Raw genomic sequence first — 17,022 nt, 5'->3', positions numbered from 1 at the left:
TCGGATTTGGTGTCCGTGAGCCCTTCTGAGATTAATATTAGTATATGTCATTCGGGCTCATATTCCGTGTCAGTTTTATATCTACTTATCATCAGGGCATATGAACCCATATCCCTGTGAAGTCCGAATAACAATTACATTATACTGCAATGTCAATATTATCCCATTCAGATCTCTTTTCTATTGTTCAAAAGGTATATTGACTGAATTACTCTTTAATGTAAACAAACTTATTTCGTGAATAGCGGAGATATTGCATTCCAGTATGATATTTATGTGTATACCTATCACACCCAAAACGAGCAATGTGGTAACTCTGAATGGAGTGTAAAGACGTTATTAACAGTCAGAGAAAAGCCTTACCTTGCTCTATGCCAAAATAAAGACATCGACAAATCGTAGGACCGTGAATGTACACATTTGTATAACAATAATATTTAGTTAGGTTTTAATTTATTGAAGAAAAAAAATACAAAAGTATACCGATTAAAACAATATTCAATGATCTAATAACAGTGATTAGTAACTAGTTTGCTTAAAGGATTGATAAGCTTACCGGGATCGAATCTAAATTAACGGTCCCGGTAAACATGACCGTAAATTTAGGTTATGCTATCCCGTGTGTAATAATTTTCTACAGGTACAACCGAACTTACTATTTGTATCTGTGAAAGAATTAAGTAAAAGTTTTAAGTAAGTTGTGGAAATACAATCATTGACAATTGCTAATCTAATATGCCTGCCTGAAAACATTGTGGTAGTCTTTATTTGTCTCCCTTTTATCTGGCCATTTGACTACGTCTAATGCTTACAAGTTACAAATTTTCATATAATGCTACATACAATGTATTTATGTTAATATTATGTGATACTGTGATTTGGTGAACAAAAGTGCCACGAACCCCAAAGAAGAAAAAAGGATTAAACAATAAAGTAAATCTACTTTTTTCTACTTTCTGATTGTTTTTATTGCTATTTTGCAACACTTCTGGTAAACTTGATATCCTTCTTATTCTCATAACAAAAAAGATGCAATATTTTTTTTACATCTAGAAAGATGTTTTAATTTAGTGTAAACTTGAAAAACAAACAGAGAAAAATAAATCCGAAAAAATAATTTTGTATTTCACTCCACGAGTTGACATGTACACTCTGTGTATATATTTGAATTTCATAATTTACAAAACTGTTTTTCATGCATATACGAAACTGTTCCATCATCTAGAGTAACCTCGTATTGAATAGTCATATGTCTCTCGTCTTTTGCATCAATTTGACCACTGTTTTAGTCATTCTCATGGCGCCAGTACCATTGTTAAAGATTTTTTGTTCAAGCCCCTCAAAGTCGATGCTAGTTTTACGAAGGTGTTGTTTTCATGTTTGATTGTTACATGCCAGATAGTGAAGTTCTTCATGAAAAAAAAATGTTTTCATTTAACAGTAAGGGTTTCTTGTTCGCCTTTATCGATTGCTTACAAGTAACATTAAAAAATGTTACCGTATATCAAAGAAATGTTTTTAACAGGATGACCATATATAGAACATCAACTTCAATTCAACTTTCCTTCGAACGTAAAAAATACTACGGATAAACATTTTAATTTTTACCATATAAATTTTTGTAGACAATATAGCATTCCGAATATCTTTCACATTATACGAAACATGCAATTTCGTATATTTTAATGTGTTCCCCTCGGTTTTGGTTTGTGGCCCAGATTTGTTTTCGCTAAATGGATTATTGAACAGCGGTATACTACTGTTGCCTTTATTGAAACATGCTATTTTGTAATTGAATATTATTATTAACTTCAATTTCATTTAAATTAACATTATAGTATCAAGAAAGACTAGAGAAGGTTAGCTTATTCTATTTCAAACTAGCTTCATGAGCTCTTATTATCATAGCATTCAATTATATATCCAAACAAATTACGTTTTAATATCATACTTATTCATTGTTCTTTGTTCTGTAATGTACACGAAGGGATTTTATCTTTTGCTGAACTGAAGATTTCTCATTAAGAGAAGACCGCACAATGTTAAGAACTAGTAATGATAAAGTATTTTGAAGTTGCGATCAATTGCATTTAATTAAAATAAACGACGAAGCTGACAAAGTTTTTAAGAAATATCGTTATTTAAAGCTTATGATATTGATTAAATACAATATGAAGCTTAACTGGTCAAAGGTTTTAGGTAATCAAAATATTTTTTGTAATGCAGATCTCCTCAAATATCAGTTCGTAGAAATAAATGATTTTGCGATTAAACGAACGTAGTTGTTGCCAGAAAATAATAATAGTGTGAAGTTTGACATGCAAGAGATTAAAACATATTTGGCTGAATGGTTGAAAAGCAAAAAGTAAAATCACAGAACAACTGAACTCCGACGGAAAGTCCCTAATCAAATGGCAAAATCAAAAGCTCAAACACATCAAACGAATGGATAACAATTGTCATATTCCTGACCGACTAGCATTTGCCCAAACAAGTTCTGCAATATAATTACAAACGTTACCTCAACAACAAATTACTACAAGAAATAAAGTTGAGGTGTCTATTTGTAAATTAAATAGTTAATGTGTTTCGTTTTTACTCGAATTTGTATGGACACTATTTATTTGGTCAATGTTCAGGTTTCATTAAAGGAACTACCAATAATTGAAAATAAATATATATCAGTTATAATGACCATATTATTTCAGAAATGATTATAAATTACAAAATCTTAAGATCATGAAAAGTCTTTAGTATTTTTGCATTTACCAAAGATTGCATTTTCTTATTTTCTGCACACTTCTACATTTGTAAGTGTGGTGTGGACCAATTCGAATGATATAGTAACCCATTTTCGATGTAGTTGCTTCTCTCACGGAAACGTTAGTGTTGACCTAAGGCCTTCATTCCTTTTATCGTAATTTTACTAGTACTTTTGCTGTTCATGTTCGATGCTCTTTGTAGCGATATACTTAAACGTTTCCAAATTTAGAAGAATAAATGCCCTAAAAATCTTTTGTTTGTTTGATTTGTAACGCCAGACGTGCGTTTCATCGTTCATCGGTGGCGCTCGAATCAAAAAGGTTTGCAGACCAAATCAACATGTAGTCGAAGATCATTGCAAGCAAAATGTCTAGCTAGAGGTAAAATAAAACCACAGCATTATGAATCAATCAATTTAAAAAAAAACAATGTCAAAATGTATAGTACATGTACATATTTTCATGCTGTTTTCTTGGCATATGTTACAGTCGGGGACGAAACGTCCACTTGAAGTGGCATCCAACCAGTGGGTGTTGAAATCAAAGAAACCAAACTTATAATTTGTTTCGCCAGTGGCTCTAAAATTTAATCCTAATAAAACAGATATCATGATTTTTAATACTAGGAATGTGCAGAACGTCCTTACTTTTGATTTTGGTGGAGTCTCAATAGCTCCTGTAGATACACATAACCATTTAGGTATTATTTTTAGTAGTGACTGTAAACGGAATAACCATGTTGATAAACTGGTAGAGAAGACGTCAAAACAAGTAAATGTACTGGGAAAACTAAAATTAAGACTAAAAAGGGAATATCATGAAAAGATTTATATGATTTTTATTCGTCCTATTTTGGAATATTCATCTGAAGTTTGGGACAACTGTGGGAAAATTAATTCCGAACGGTTAGAAAAGATTCAGATTGAAGCTGCACGTAAAGTTACAGGTTTACCATGTTATGCTAGTATCAACTCTATTTATAGAGAAACGGGATGGGAGAAATTAAGTGTCAGACGGGAAGTTAAAAAACTGACCATGTTTTATAAAATTGTAAATAACCAAACACCGGATTATTTACAAGTATTGATTCCTCCGTATGTATCAGATACTAATAATTATAACCTGCGAAATAGACATAACATTAAATATACCATTGAATCGTCTATCAGTTTATCAACAGTCTTTTTTTTTCCATCTTCTATTACATTGTGGAATGAATTAGATTTGCATATCCGTCAAATTCCTACTTTTTCTTCTTTCAAGTTACAACTGCAACAACTGTATTTTCATAATGTTAAACCTCCTAGGTACTATTTTTATGGAGATAGACTGCTATCTATATTACATGCAAGGCTACGCAACAAGTGCAGTGCACTTAGCGCAGATTTATACAAGGCCAATTTAGTACATAATGCATATTGTGCATGTGGTTACACTAGTGAAAGTGTTGAACACTATTTATTATATTGTAATAACTTTGCATCGCAAAGAAATGTTGTGCTTACTGAACTGACCAACTTGGACATTCCTGTTACAATTGATTTGTTATTGTTTGGTAATGAAAACTTAGATACAAAAGACAATTTTGTAATATTTTCTGCAGTACATAAATATTTAAAAGAAACTCAACGTTTCTCACTCTGATAACAACCTTGCTGGTTATTGTTTTATTTACTAGTCTACAGGTCAGACGTTGCATTGTTCGAATGATCGATTTGTTGTTCATAACGGTTAACATAATGCTTCGCCTCAATGGATTTCAATTATTGAAGTTAATACAAAAACGATACTTTCATTAAATCTATGTTCTTGTCATCCCTTTATTTGTATTTTTAACGTCAGAATTTAATGTCCATAACACAATAATATGATATATTCACAATTTTTCACGTAACTATTTACAATTTATACAGGTAAATAGAAAGTCATAGAAAAACACACTAGTAACAGTAGGTGTTTACCCTTTGGACCGATCGTTTGGGTGTGCTTGATTACTCAAAATAAGAACGTTTGATATCCATTGAGCCGTTTCTATTATTGTTTTGTGTAAAAATATTATAATAACAATAGTTGTGATTAATTAAATATTTTTTATGCCTTCATGCTTATTAGAAAATACAAATTTATGTAATGTGCTATATAAATATAATGTATATTCGTGTATATTATGGAGAAGACGGAACTAAGTTGAAAAACTTGTGTCTAATCCATTTGTTTTAAACAATAAAATATGTTTAAACTAAACTAAAACCAGTGGCTCTTAATATCAAAAATAAAAAAAGCCAAATTATACATTATACAGTATCTATTTGAAATGTTTTCTCTTTTACGACACAACAAAAAAAAAGGTTTGTAGATAGATGTTTTTGTGTTCTGTTAAATCGTTCCTTTTGAAATTGTTACACGATGATGACTACTTTACCCATATTTTGACTATTTTATTTATTATCTCTGTTTAGTTCACGCATCATTGTAAATATAATATAACGGAATTTGATGAGACTGTCATCAAAGTGAGAGGGTTAGTGCTATAAAACCAGGTTTAATCCACCATTTTCTCATTTGAAAATGCCTGTACCAAGTCAGGAATATGACAGTTCTTGTCCATTCGTTTTTGATGTGTTTTGTTATTTGATTTTGCCATGTGACTATGGACTTTCCGATTAGATTTTCCTCTAAGTTCAGTATTTTTGTAATTTTACTTTTTTCATAAACCCATCTTCATTCCTGGCAAAAACTTTAGTATTCAATCTTATGACCTTTGTATGTTAATTCCATAGCATTGTAAGCTTGGAGTATTGAAGCTCATACGTTCATCTAATTCACTAGTATAAGAGTCATATGCTTTTGTCAGCTGATTTAAACAAGTGCAGATTAATCGTATGCATAATAAGACTTTAACAACGGTGCTGGGATTCTAATGCTTACATTGACTGCCTTATAAGAATATATTAGATCTACTTACGCTGTGTTTGTTTCCTTGATAAACAAAAAATGCGTTTGTTTCAGAAGGTGTATAAATAGTTCGTTTAAAAAAAACTATTGTACCAGGATATTATCAAAGTTCATGTTTGTCCCCATAATTTGAAGGGGAAAACATGGCCCACACAATATATGAAAAATCTTTTGACTTCCTGCAACTGACGGATATTCCACTGTACTTACAATTATTTTACCTTAATAATAACCGCTAAAAATTAAGAAAGGGAAACATTTGAATGTTAATATAATCTTGCTTTATTGAAATCATAAATGCGATTAACAAAACGTGCTGCGTTTCAAAGTTATCTTTGATTAAAAAGACCAATGATCAAAACCAAATGAAATATGTAAGAATAAAAAGACTAAAGATAAATTAAAATTGCAATGTCAAGAGTTATTTATTTCTTCTTGAACAATAATCCTCAACGAAAACATTAATTGAAACTTTACTATTGATCCTTCCCAATTTATCTATATTGGAAAGTTTATGTTCTGAAGTACAGATGTTGAATAACTTGTTCGTGTAATTATCATTAATCAAGGTCAAAATTCAGATAAACCTTTTTGATTAATTTGATATATTATCGGATATATTAAGCATATGTATTCGATGTATGTTCATTAGAATTAATTTGTAACAGGTTTTCGATATTATCAATCTCTCCTACAAATAAGCTCATCATAGATACTAGGACTAAATTTTGTTTATACGCCAGACGCACGTTTCGTCTACAAAAGACTCATCAGTGACGCTCGAATGTATTATCTCTTGTTTAATATAATTAAATATAACACAATTCTTTAATATGATGGCCTATTTTGGAAAAAAAGGGTTGATGATTCATTGATGTCATCTCTTTGAGGGCATTACTTTTAGTTATTAATTGTAAAGTTTTTGATAATGGTGCAAGTTTCCATAATTCCTTTTCTTTTAAGTTATTCTTTTTCTCTATATGCAATAGCATTTTTGTTTTTCATATCTTATTTCGTTATTTAAGTCATTCCTTATAATACCATTTATAAAGTAAATCATGATAAACGTTGATGACGTCACGGTCACATAACACAATTATGTATATCGGCTGATAGACAAAAATGTTCAGCCAATCAGAAGACGTGTTTACATCCGAACGTTAATAATATGTCTTTAAATTTACAGCCAATGTAAGCAATCGAACGAATTGTAACGCCATGGGACACGAACAAATCTTACAAAATAAATTGAAATTAGAAAATAGATGACGTAGTATTTGATAGACAAAACTAATAAGTATCATAATATCTTTTGCATTTATGAAGACATAAAATTGAGAAAGGAAATGGGGAATGTGTCAAAGCGACATCAACCCGACCATAGAGTAAACAACAGCCGAAGGCCACCAATGGGTCTTCAATGTAGCGAGAAACTCCCGCACCCGGAGGCGTCCTTCAGCTGGCCCCTTAAAAAATATGTATACTAGTACAGTGATAATAGACGTCATACTAAACTCCGAATTATACACAAGAAACTAAAATTAAAAATCATAAAAGACTAACAAAGACCAGAGGCTCCTGACTTGGGACAGGCGCAAAATTGCGGGGGGTTAAACATGTTTATGAGATCTCAACCCTCCCCCTATACCTCTAGCCAATATAGAAAAGTAAACGCATAACAATACGTACATTAAAATTCAGTTCAAGAGAAGTCCGAGTCCGATGTCAGAAGATGTAACAAAAGAAAATAAATAAAATGACGATAATACATAAAAATAACAACAGACTACTAACAGTTAACTGACATGCCAGCATCAGACCTCATTTAAACTGATTGAAAGATTATGTCTTCATCATATGAATATCAGGCACAATCCCTCCCGTTAGGGGTTTATAATCATACTATCATAAAATATATGAGAAGAACACAACCCGTGTCATGCCAACAACTGTTTTTTTTAAATAAATGTGTTTAGTTCCGATGCAAAGACCCTATAAGTGAATCAATATTAAAGCCAAAATATGCAATCTTTAATGACCTGACAACAGTATCGTAACTATATACCTTCTTAATAAGTCTGTTTAAAGGTTTTGTAAGCTTTTGAGGTGAATACTGACATTTTGTGCTTTGTAAAGAATATTACCATTAAAGATTGGATGTGAAATACCTGAACGTATAAGATGTCTGCATGTTGAGTTATATTTACGAATTATTTCCTTAAACCGATGATAAAATTTAGTAAATGTTTTAACTAGGTTGTGATATCGAAAACCCTGGTGTAATAAATTTTCAGTAATACATAAATTTCTCTCGCTAAAATCTAATACGTTGTTACATACACGAGCGAATCGTACAAGTTGACATATATAAACACCATAAGATGGTGACAAGGGAACGTCACCATCTAAAAATACTTGTTTTCCATTCGATTGATGTGTTTGAGCTTTTGGTTTTGTCATTTGATTGTTGACTTTCCGATTTGAATTTTCCTTGGAGTTGGGTATTTTTGTTATTTTACTTTTAAATTCACATTACAGTTAGATATATATACATACTTGGAAGTGATGGTAAAGAGGATTGTGTATTGTCTTGTCTGCATTTCTATATTGACGAACAATCACCCAAAATTGTCGGTTTTATTACTGTACACAGAAAACGTTGGCACAAATGAAACCCAGAAAGTTTTACTGTTCTTTACATTTACATAAACCATGATTATATGTGTGAAACAGCAAACCTAATTGAACTTTAAATTGCATAAAAAAAAAGTTAACCGCGGTATGCATCATGGTCATGAAAGATTATCTCAAGGGATCGGGAAATCGATGTCTTGTAAAATAGGAGACTTTTATATCTGAAGTAGCGTGTTGACAGCGCCGCTTTTTCAAAGTACGACATAGTGAACATTTAGCTTGTCTGGAAAGATATCTGTTGGAAGGGAAATTAGAAATTTAATTTCATGTCAAAGGACAATACAAAAATGAAACCTCGGAAATTAACACAAAATTGCTCCTGATGCTTCTGATGTTACTTTATTCCATTTGAATGGTTTTTTTTCAATTCTTCTGATTGTGCTTATTATGCTTTACAACATAGAACATGCTAGTGTGATATTTAGTAGTACACTCAACGTAATGTAAATGTAATCTTCACAATTCATTAGTATAATTGACAGCTATGATGTTATTTGTATTCGTAAAGTTAGGTTTGTACAAATTCAAGTCGCCATTTTAAGCGTAAATTTAGCAAGGCCTCCATCCGCTTAATTAAGCTATACCTAAGCTAATAATCATGTATTAAGTGTGAAATAAACTGTAGATGACCAATGTCAATTGTTGATGTGAAACAAGACCAAACTCAGTGGTCTTAAGACCGTTTAATTCTCAATATTCTTGATGTATCTTCCCTCTACATATATCTAGTGAGGTCTCAGCTGATAATTACCACTAGAAAATATAATTATTATGTCATTTTAAGTAGTTGTTTCTTATTTTTGGATACTGTTGTTTCTTAACAAAATCAGTAAATCAGACTACAAATGATACTATTTAAAACAATATCTATCTTTAAAAAAGATATCCGACGTATTTAAATTTGAGTATATGTTTAAAACTATCATTTCGATAACCTTCAGAAGCACAATGACTTAATGATGCAGGACCTCTTTAATCAAATCTCCATCTGAATGTAACTACAAGAAGGCGATTGCAGTGCACTGAAAACCTGCATAGTTTAACACAATGTGTCCTTGGTGACAACGCCCGTTCACTACCTTCACCTTGTGAACAACAATGCTCCATCTAAAAATCAATGAATTACCAACAAAAGAACGTTACAAATTGTTTTGTGAATATTCCGATTATATTTAAATAAGTGATTTACCATTTAAATAACGTTTTCTCTGTTTGTGTTCAGTATTTTCGGTCCTCGTATCTTTCTGTTTACATTCACCAAAACCCCGCGGAAATCTCACATGCGTAGGTGCGTTCTAAAAGTCATGTACGTTCGTACAACAAAGTTTACATTAAAAATTATATAATTGTCCCGAATAAACAGCTGTCATGGATGCAAAGAGCTATTGGAGTAACAAATTATTTTAATAAAAATATAGAGATCTCACAAACATGTTTAACCCCGCCGCATTTTTGCGCCTGTCCCAAGTCAGGAGCCTCTGGCCTTTGTTAGTCTTGTATTATTTTAATTTTAGTTTCTTGTGTACAATTTGGAAATTATGATGGCGTTCATTATCACTGAACTAGTATATATTGTTTAGGGGCCAGCCGAAGGACGCCTCCGGGTGCGGGAATTTCTCGCTACATTGAAGACCTGTTGGTGACCTTCTGCTGTTGTTTTTTCTATGGTCGGGTTATTGTCTCTTTGGCACATTCCCCATTTCCATTCTCAATTTTAAATCTTTGTAAGATCTAGTTCAAATATTTATAGTTTTCACTTGCTTTCCATCACGATGTAATTAACGAGACGTTTTTTCAAACACAACCAAATCACCCACCATGACAGCATTTTGTCCAATCACAGAAAGGATTTTCGAGCATGCGTATTCTGTTCCCATAGTTAAGCGTCCTTAAGTTCAAAGGGCACAAACCGAAACTATACCGACTACGTCGGAAAAAATTGGGATTAAGAAATACGTTACAGCCAACGCGGAGACAGCACCGAACAATATAAGTGAACTATGAATAGAGAAATCTTTATTTAAGGGAAGATGGTCTGTAGTCAATGTTTCAGTTATTAGTGTGAATATCACTAAAAGATAAATTTTGAATTATCTTTTATACCAGTCTCCTCTGTTAGATGTCGTTCTATTGTTTTAAATCTTTCTATATTTTTGTATATTTGTATAAAGATTGCTACATGTATTACCATTACACAGATTATTGTCCATCTTTTAGAACCAATTTTATAACAACTGTCCGAAACACTGACGGTTCTTAATAATACATATTTTCTTATTTTTTTTTCATCAAATCATGACTTATATTCAATTCATTGCTTATCATGCTTCCCTCCTTTTTGAATCGACAAATCAAAACTAGTACCAGAATTTCTTCAGACAATAAAACATCGCAGAGTTTTGACGTTTCACGAATTTCTTGACGCGAAATTAGAAGCGCATACATAATTTTTTTTAGGATTTTTTATAGTTAATTATTTCCAAAGAATGGTTGTATATATTAAGGGCATATTTTTGTAAAAAAGATTTTCATATTGTTTTTACAAAAATCCGCTTGTGTTTATCTGTTGAAATAAAAAAGTTAGGTGTGTCTATCCAAAGGAAAGAAATATATATATAAAGTTCCATCGTGATATCGAAACTGAATCATATGCCCTTAAAAGCAAAGGATGTATAAGAACCAACGTACCAATAGACAACTTTCGAGTTTGATGCATTTCCGTCAAAAACTTTGGTTTTAGTGAACGTCACCCGTGCGTTTAGGTGCGTCATGACTTCCGTTTCAATGTTTAGCGAGTGGTTGAAAAACTATAAAGTTATATTGCACGAATAATTCGGCAAATCAAACTCTTATAATTCACAATCTGCACTGCTGTCATTAGGGAATTGTGATTAGTTACCTACGGAACAAATATTATTTCTAGTTTACACTGCACAATGACGATCACTTAGACGTTTGATGAACGTTTATTGTGCAGGGATACAGGCGAGCCCCTCTATCTGGTAAATGACGTCACAAAGGCGCGTATAATTGACGAGTTTTCTCCGGTGACGGATGAACTCGAAAGTGGTCTATTACACATACTTACTCATAATTTTGCATTAAAAAACAAACAAAAATCTTTATTTATCATGATTTCCTCGTAGTTCGACGATATTGGTTGTTGATTTTTTTGTCATTATAGCATAGTTGACCTAAGGAAGTTGCAAACATTGATTTACTACCATTTTATAAAAACAAGGAGATGTGGTTTGATTGCCAGAGAGACAAGTGACTAAATGCCAAGGATGTAAACAACTGTAGGTCAACGAATGTTCAATATCTTATAACCATTTACATTCTCCGTTCTTAATATCTCATAACCATTCACATTCTCCGTAACGAATGTTCAATATCTCATAACCAATCACATTCTCCGTTCTTAATGTTCAATATCTCATTACCATTCACATTCTCCGTTCTTAATAGCAATACAGAAAACAAGGTGTAAATTACTACAGCGTTGGTCAAAATATAACGATATCGGATTTAATGTGCACAGCCTTTTATTTTACATCATGGGTGAAAGACATTCTTACTAATTACACGATATAGAGAACGCTGTACTTAATAAATAAACAAAATGCATCTATTAAGTCTTGTCTGTAATTAGATTAGTTATCTTTTCAGGTTGTTACCACGGAATTTTGTTTTCATCATACACGAAAAATAGGAAAATAAAGGGATGGTTTTATAATGAATTTTAACAAATCAGCTAAACGTTATATGCACTAAACTAATATAATAACACAGAAGAACACAAGTAAAAATTAAACATCAAAGGTATTCACTATTTACATATACATACATATACATATAAATATAAGGAGATGCAGTATGATTGCCAATAAGACAACTATCCACCACAGTTCAAAGTAAGTGGATGTAAGCAATACAAGGCCCCGAAATGAAAAATATGAAACAGTTCAATTGAGTTAACTAACGGCCTTAAATATAATTGATGGGTTCTCCAAATAGCGATAAATATCTGGTTAAGTTTCCTTTCAGATAAAGCAGTTTGATGTTGGCTCAGTCAGACTTTAAGATACGCAGAACATTATATTTGTATTGTAGTCACTAAATAGAATTGATAATAGAAACTGGGCAGGTCTGAAAGAGGCAACAACCTGTCCAAAGAGTAGAAAACAGCCCATGGCCTTAAATGGGCCATAAACACAGCGATAAATCCCGCACCCGGAGGCGGGTTTCAGCTAGACCCTACACAATAATGTATACTAGGTAAGCAAAATTGTCGCCACACAAAAATCTGAAAAGATAACCAAATACAAAAACACACAATACTAAGAAAGGTTAGTGAGTCCTAATTTACGATAGACGCAAAAGATGCGGCGGGGTTAATAGATATAGGAAGATGTGGTATGAGTGCCAATGAGACAACTCTCAATCCAAGTAACAATTTATAAAAGTAAACCATTATAGGTCAAGGTACGACCTTTAACACGAAGCCTTGGCTCACATCGAACAGCAAGCTATAAAGGGCATTAAAAATTACTGGTGTAAAACCGTGATTCAAACGGGAAAACCAACGGTTTAATCTATAAAAAAAAAAAAAGAGAACTGAGAAACACGTATGAACTACATAAACAGACGACAACTACTGTACATCAGATTCCTGACTTAGAACAGGTGAAAACATCTGCATAAACAAGTTTTGTGAGATCTCAACCCTCCCCTTTACAACATACCAATGTGAAATGAACAAACACACAGCAACTTGTCAACCTATTACAGAGTACGTTCTATTTCAAATATCGTCCACAACATGCACGTCATATTTGCCACTGGACGGTAAGCATATATTCATTATATCTCCTGTAATACCATCACAGATTTTTAATCTATTGTATGCAAGATCTTTCAACAGTATCATTTACATCCAAATAAGGGACAAAAGACAAAGAGCTATCAATGAAGTCCTTGTTAAACTTTCAAGGAAATGTTAAATATATATTGACATTTTTATATGAAATTAATGTGTGTGTGAAGATGAAATTTCCAAATATAATCAAGATAATCCTAGATTAAACGATAATGTTACAGAATAAACTTTCCAGAAATAAATATCTGACATTAACATCAACAGAGATAATTACAAACAAACATTAAATCTTTTCTTTAGGATTAATATTAGTATAAAATTTGCTAAAGTCGTTTATAAGAAGTAGGAATCTGATAATACCAGTTCAGAATTGATGTGCATTTCTCTTCTGTTAAATTGGTTAAAGATTTGTGATACTGAATCCCTTGCGTTGTAACTAAGTAGCTTAACTGACAAAAGCTAATATAATGATCACACTTGTTCACGTGAAGAAAGGATCACCACGTTAAAGATCAGGTAAGTTTCTGTTCCATTAATATTACATTTGGATTAAGTGATTAAACAATTTTAAAGTTCATTTTCCTACTAGCATTACATTTTTTCAGTTAATATCTAAGTATTGTCTACAATATAATTAGGAAGTGGTAAAAAAATAACGGAAAAAAATGCAGAGAGTCAACATGTAGAAACTCAGCTTTACGTTATTTGTTTTATTATTTTCATTTATCTTTTTTCTTTCTCATTATTTTTTTTTATAATTATTATCAATATATATTTAATATTGCCACTTTCTTCTGCTATTTGTTTTAACTTGTAGAGTACTGGTGTCGTCAAAGTTTTTTTTCAAAGCATTTGGTTATATATAGCTCCTAACGTATCTACGTATATTCACATCCCTGCCTTACAAGTCTCTGCGTTTTAGCATTTATGTCAAGGGTAAATAAAGAAAAACTGTTCAGTCGCACGGAATTTATATAGTTTTATTTTTATTCCTTATATTCTATGAATGTTCTATCCGGTTACATCCTCCTTAACTGAGTCGTCCTTGATGGTCAGAGTTGTTAAGTAAAATCTATATGTACTAAACTTTTTTTGTTTGCGTCTTTGTAAAATTGGTTAGTGTGTTTGTTTGATGTTTTTAGTCGGTTGTGTTTGATGTATGTTAAGTACAAAGTTTTTAGACTGTTGGATCCCAATTATTGGCACATAAATTATTTTGTCTGCTTAAGTTTCTCACCAAATTTCTGTCAATAGAATTTTAAACAACTGCCATACAAGTGAGCGGTTAAGCTAGCAATAAAACCGGGTAAAATCGGGAAATGCCATACCCAGCCAGGAAAACGGTAGTTTTTTTTTTTGTTCCATCGATTGATAGCGTTTGATTTTTTTTAAACGCTGTTTTCAAAAATATTGTGAAGTTTTAAGATTCCTAACACAAATGTCTGTAAAACAGCTATGCTGAAGCGAGTTCTTCCTCAAGCACGATATGTTTTTCTTTGCAAAGCAAATCGACGTTAAACCACTTCTCGTTGATAAGGTTGAAATCTAGGGTAACTTGCTGAAAAAAAAAACCGTTAGGATATTGTTTAAAAGTAATTGAATGCATTTAATCTTAATGTGGGTGATTATCGTCGTGTATAGGCAGTTCTACAATGTGGTATCAAGCAATTATATCTTTGAAAATCACAAAGAATAATTTGTAGAACAAAATGTAAATATTGAATGAAAATCATTCCAACTGAAAATATTTCGAGCGAAATAACTACTAACAATGAACATTAGAATTGTTTTAGGGATTGTCATGTTTAGGAGTACGAAATGATCTCTTCGTTCTGTTCTTTCAAGGTTCAAACTATAGCACTCCTATAGCTAGCATGTTTAATGGAACTCTTTCTTGTATGATCGTTGCTCTGTAATTACAATTACAGTGGTTTAAAATAATTTATCACTAAATTTCATCGAGTGTTGGTGGATTATTTTTACATACCTATTTCAGTGATTGCTTTTTAATTTAGCTTAAATAAATTTTGGACTGCTTTATATTGTTATTTTCTCTTTTCCGAGATAAAAAAAAATCTAAATGTACAATTTAACAAAATGACAAAATTAATTATGTATTGTACCAAAACTAATCAACGACAGTAATAAGACTCCACCCAGCACTAATTATCTTTTTTATTGATACATTTTAAGATAAACGATCATACAATCTGCGACGAATTGGTTTGTTGCAGTAACAATTATTTTCAGTTTATTTATTTGTCTTTAATCAGATTATAGTACTGACGGCGAAACTTGAACTAAAATAGATTTATAATTATTTAGAAGTTTGAAAGAGAGACGAAGAAAAATGTTTAATAAAGTAATTTTAGAAAATTTTCTTGTTTCTTTTGTCACTAATCTTGTCAGTTGCAACAGTTATTATATTAAATGAAAAATGACTTATTGTTCATAATGCAACGGTTAAGTGCAAAAGTTTCGCAATACTATGAAATAAGATAATATAATTAGGAAATTAAGTTTCTCTAAAATTATATTTAATAAAAAATGCCTTCAATACAAAGTAATAAATTACAGATTTGAATTTTGCATCAAATAGGCACTCATTTACTCTCATTAAAACTCATGTTGATCACTTAGAAATAAAATCTGCTGACATGAAGTAGGAGTTGATATTGATTTCAAATAAAACCGTGTCAAATATCTTGTAACATGTGGGTAAAGAAATATCAGAAATCAATGTGGCAAAAGGGTCGTAAAAATCTATGGAAAGGCAGTAAACATGTCTGTCCATAACTTATTATATAGTTTGTAGACATATCAAAAATCGATTAGCTTTGCTCAATTATGATCTTTGATGGCCTAACATGGCAATATCTATATATCATATATCAATCTCAGATACATATAGCATTCATTCTGAAATCTGGTCAACTGAAAGACTTCGTGTTAGCTACACAGAAAGCTGTAGTTCAGTGGTTGTTGCTGTCTGTCTGTCATGTTTGTTTTTCGTTTTTTTTTATGTCTTAAATCAGACTCCTATCTCGTATGAATTGTTTCACAATTCGTCATATACGGACTTTTTATAGCTGACTATACGGTATGTGTTTTACTAATTGACGTACTGTATAGTTGCTTACTTCTTCGTAAATTGGATACTGGCGGATTGATATCTCTTTCACAACCCTATCACATCTCCTTTTTATACATACACTTCAGCGTAATCAGGAGTAATAAAATGGTAGGCACTTATGATAGTATCATGAATGCGCACCCGCACTAGAAACACATAGTTGTTTCATGTTTACATTGACTTTCAACTCAGGGAAATTTCAATTACCGGGTACGTTCAACCAATACTTCTTTAATGTACTCCTTTAAATCCATGACAGAATGAAATGCATCCATCTATACTCCTTAAAGGCACTCATTTTAATCTATCACAGAGTGAAGGACGTTCAATCTATACTCCTTAAAGGCACTCATTTTAATCTATCACAGAGTGAAGGACGTTCAATCTATATTCCTTAAAGGCACTCATTTTAATCTATCACAGAGTGAAGGACGTTCAATCTATACTCCTTAAAGGCACTCATTTTAATCTATCACAGAGTGAAGGACGTTCAATCTATACTCCTTAAAGGCACTCATTTTAATCTATCACAGAGTGAAGGACGTTCAATCTATACTCCTTAAAAGCACTCATTTTAATCTATCACAGAGTGAAGGACG

General features: G+C 31.8%; 1 protein-coding gene across 3 annotated transcripts in view; it reads left to right on the top strand.

Moving 5' to 3' along the window:
- The window catches only part of LOC139513634 (neuronal acetylcholine receptor subunit alpha-10-like), an 88,677-nt gene that overhangs the window by 34,368 nt on the left and 37,287 nt on the right, over positions 1-17,022 (top strand). The window contains exon 1 of one of the 3 annotated variants that reach the window (XM_071302302.1): positions 13,635-13,806. The exons of the other annotated variants lie outside the window; for them this stretch is intronic. The gene's annotated coding sequence lies outside the window, so the exon portion shown is untranslated. Of the gene's footprint in view, positions 1-13,634; positions 13,807-17,022 lie in introns of those variants that run through there. 3 annotated transcript variants of the gene reach the window in all.

This window comes from Mytilus edulis, chromosome 2 (assembly GCF_963676685.1).
Source record: "Mytilus edulis chromosome 2, xbMytEdul2.2, whole genome shotgun sequence".
Classification (NCBI taxonomy): Eukaryota; Metazoa; Mollusca; class Bivalvia; order Mytilida; family Mytilidae; genus Mytilus; species Mytilus edulis.
This window is presented reverse-complemented; position numbering and strand designations above follow the sequence as displayed.